At 64.1% G+C, this 4,060-nt stretch overlaps 1 non-coding gene across 1 annotated transcript; it reads left to right on the forward strand.

The window, feature by feature from the left end:
* Positions 1-475: 475 nt before the first annotated feature.
* On the forward strand, positions 476-594 carry LOC131868899 (5S ribosomal RNA). Its single transcript, XR_009367300.1, has one exon. It is a non-coding gene; the product is annotated as a 5S ribosomal RNA (ribosomal RNA).
* Positions 595-4,060: the final 3,466 nt, after the last annotated feature.

Raw genomic sequence — 4,060 nt, forward strand, 5'->3', positions numbered from 1 at the left:
GTCTTGGAACGCATTTGTGGTCCTTGGGTCCCATTTTGCATCCCGAAACTTGTGTTTTGGTGCTTGATCCCTATTTTGGGTGCCCACCTTGCACCAAGTGCGCACCCGGGGCAAACCGAGCGCCTTGGTGCACCGGGGCAAGATCGAGCGTGCACCCGAGGCGCCCCGAACATGCACCAAGGTGCACTCGGCCCACATGTGAGCGCAGGTCGTTGCGCCCGAGGTGGTGTGTGGGCACCGCGTTGCAGACGGGACACTGCACGCACACGACGTCCCCTACAGGTGCACGCACGTAGGCCGGGCCGGGTGCACACCCGACGCCCTAGCAAGGTGCGCGCACCCGGGCAGGGCTCACACTTGGCGAACGGGGCGCACTTCGCGAGGGAGGGTGTGCACCTCGACGGGGGTGGGTGGCCGGGGTGGATTCGCACGTGGGTCGCGGTTTGCTAAGTACACACTGCGACAAGCTCATAACGGGTGCGATCATACCAGCGTTAGTGCACCGGATCCCATCAGAACTCCGCAGTTAAGCGCGCTTGGGCCGGAGTAGTACTGGGATGGGTGACCTCCCGGGAAGTCCCGGTGTTGCACCCTTTTTTAGTTTTTCGCCGGGCATCGCAATGCTATTTGAATAAACCTTTTGCCCGTTTGCGTTCTCGTCGGGGCCGGGCCGGGCCGGGGTGCGCTGCCCGCACTACCGCGCGCGCGGGGGCGACACCGAGCGCGCACCCGAGGCGCCCCGAGCACACAGGCCACGGTGCAACCCGGGCGTTGTGCGCGCACCCCGGTGCGCCCGAGGTGCTGCGCGCGCACCCAGGTGAAATCGGTGTGCACCTCGGCCAGTGCGCGCTCGGTCGAGTCGCGCACGTTGGCCAAGGTGCACGGTGATGTTTCTTACTCTAAGGTTCCGCACCAGACGCCCGGGACAGGTGAGCGAAGCTGGGCGGGGCCGGGTGCGCGGCCGGGGCAGGTGCACGCAGCTGGAGAGAGCTTTGGAGCACACTTCGGAGCGCACCAATGATGCGCTCCATTCAAAAGTTTCCTGAAAAGGCAAAAAAAGTTGAGATTATAGAATTTCCCACTTGAGAGATTGTAAAAAAAAAAAATTTAAAATGAAGGAAACGCGGGTGCCAAGGTGTGCGCAGCCCAGCCAAGGTGTGCGCACCAAGGCGCCCACCCTGGCGAAGGTGCACGCAAGGTGCGCACCCGAGGCAAACCGGACAATTAACCCAACTTTCGACTTCGCGCGCACCTTGGAGCGCACTTCGGAGCGCTCCTTGGTGCGCACCAATCTTGGGCACCTCGGAGTGCACCATGGCGCCCACCAAGGTGCGCACCCGGGGCAAACCGAGCTCCGACTTCGTGCGCACCTTGGAGCGCACGAAAGGTGCGCACCATGGCGCCCACCAAGGTGCGCAGCCCAGCCAAGGCGTGCGCATCAAGGTGCGCACCCTGGCGAAGGTGCGCACCCGGGGCAAACCGAGCTCCGACTTCGTGCGCACCTTGGAGCGCACAAAAGGTGCGCAACCCAGCCAAGGTGTGCGCACCCCGGTCAAACCGAGCTCCGAATCGTGCGCACCAGAGGTGCACGCCATCGTGCGCACCTTGGAGCACACTTCGGAGCCCTCCTTGGTGCGCGCCGATGTTGCGCACCTCGGAGCGCACCCGGGGAAAACAATGCAATTAACCCGACTTTCGACTTCGTGGGCACCTCGGAGCGCTCTCGGGTTCGCACCTCGGAGCACACCGAGGTGCGCACCTTTGATGCGCTGCCTTCACCAATTTCCAGAAAAGGCAAGAAAACATTGAGAAGGTGTGCGCACCGAGGTGCCCACCCTGGCGAAGGTGCACGCGAGGTGCGCACCCGGGGCAAACCGGGCTCCGACTTCGTGCACGCCGCACCTTGGAGCACACTTCGGAGCGCTCCTTGGTGCGCACCAGGGCGCGCAACCCAGCCGAGGTGCCCACCCCGGCGAAGGTGCACGCGAGGTGCGCACCCGGGGCAAACCGGGCTCCGACTTCGTGCACGCCATGGTGCCCACCGCGGCGAAGGTGCACGCGAGGTGCGCACCCGGGGCAAACCGGGCTCCGACTTCGTGCACGCCGCACCTTGGAGCACACTTCGGAGCGCTCCTTGGTGCGCACCATGGTGCCCACCAGGGCGCGCAACCCCGCCGAAGGTGCACGCGAGGTGCGCACCCGGGGCAAACCGGGCTCCGACTTCGTGCACGCCGCACCTTGGAGCACACTTCGGAGCGCTCCTTGGTGCGCACCATGGTGCCCACCAGGGCGCGCAACCCCGCCGAAGGTGCACGCGAGGTGCGCACCCGGGGCAAACCGGGCTCCGACTTCGTGCACGCCGCACCTTGGAGCACACTTCGGAGCGCTCCTTGGTGCGCACCAGGGCGCGCAACCCAGCCGAGGTGCCCACCCCGGCGAAGGTGCACGCGAGGTGCGTACCCGGGGCAAACCGGGCTCCGACTTCGTGCACGCCGCACCTTGGAGCACACTTCGGAGCGCTCCTTGGTGCGCACCATGGTGCCCACCAGGCCGCGCAACCCAGCCAAGGTGTGCGCACCAAGGTGCACGCGAGGTGCGCACCCGGGGCAAACCGGGGTCCGACTTCGTGCACGCCGCACCTTGGAGCACACATCGGGGCGCTCCCGGGTTCGCACCGGCGTTGCGCACCGTGGTGGGCACCTCGGAGCACACCAAGGTGGGCAGCGAGGTGCGCACCTTTGATGCGATGCCTTCACTAATTTCCATAAAAGGCAAAAAAAAAACGAGATTTTAAAATTTCCGTTTTGAAAGATAGTGAGAAAAAGGGAATGCTGGTGCCATCTTGAGCCCGCCCTGGTGCGCAGCCCAGCCAAGGTGTGCGCACCAAGGTGCCCACCCTGGCGAAGGTGCGCGCCCGGGCAATTAACCCAACTTCCAACTTCGCGCGCGCCAGGGTGGGAGCGCACCCAACAACCGGGCCTGGGAAGAGCCAATGCGAGAAACCCCACCAAACGCTCTGACAAAAAAAGAGGGGGCGCTCCAGTAACCCCGCTTCGGAGCGCACCCTGGGCAAACCCAGCCAAGGTGCCCACCCCGGCCAAGGTGCAGGCGAGGTGCGCACCCGGGGCAAACCGGGCTCCGACAACGTGCACGCCGCACCTTGGAGCACACTTCGTAGCGCTCCCGGGTGCGCACCTCAGAGCACACCAAGGTGGGCAGCGAGGTGCGCACCTTTGATGCGCTGCCTTCACTAATTTCCAGAAAAGGCAAAAAAAAAAGGAGATTTTAAAATTTCCGTTTTGAAAGATAGTGAAAAAAACGGAACGCGCGTGCCATCTTGAGCCCGCCCTGGTGCGCAGCCCAGGTAAGGTGCCCACCCTGGCAAAGGTGCGCACCCGGGCAATTAACCCTACTTCCGACTTCGTGCGCGCCAGGGTGGCAACCGGGCCTCGGAAGAGCCAATGCGAGAAACCCCACCAAACGCTCCGACAAAAAAAGAGGCGGCGCTCCAATAACCCCGCTTCGGAGCGCAGCCGGGGCAAACCCAGCCAAGGTGCCCACCCCGACGAAGGTGCACGCGAGGTGCGCACCCGGGGCAAACCGGGCTCCGACAACGTGCACGCAGCACCTTGGAGCACACTTCGAAGCACTCCCGGGTGCCCACCGGCGTTGCGCACCGTGGTGGGCAGCGAGGTGCGCACCTTTGATGCGCTGCCTTCACTAATTTCCAGAAAAAGGCAAAAAAAAATGAGATTTTAAAATTTCCGTTTTGAAAGATAGTGAAAAAAAAGGAACGCGGGTGCCATCTTGAGCCCGCCCTGGTGCGCAGCCCAGGCAAGGCATGCGCACCAAGGTGCCCACCCGAGGTGCACACCCGGGGCAAACCGGGCTCCGACTTCGTGCAGGCCGCACCTTGGAGCACACTTCGGAGCGCTCCTTGGTGCGCACCATGGTGCCCACCAGGGCGCGCAACCCAGCCAAGGTCTGCACACCAAGGTGCCCACCCCGGCGAAGGTGCACGCGAGGTGCGCACCCGGGGCAAACCGGGCTCCGACTTCGT

This window comes from Cryptomeria japonica, unplaced genomic scaffold (genome assembly GCF_030272615.1).
Source record: "Cryptomeria japonica unplaced genomic scaffold, Sugi_1.0 HiC_scaffold_224, whole genome shotgun sequence".
Classification (NCBI taxonomy): Eukaryota; Viridiplantae; Streptophyta; class Pinopsida; order Cupressales; family Cupressaceae; genus Cryptomeria; species Cryptomeria japonica.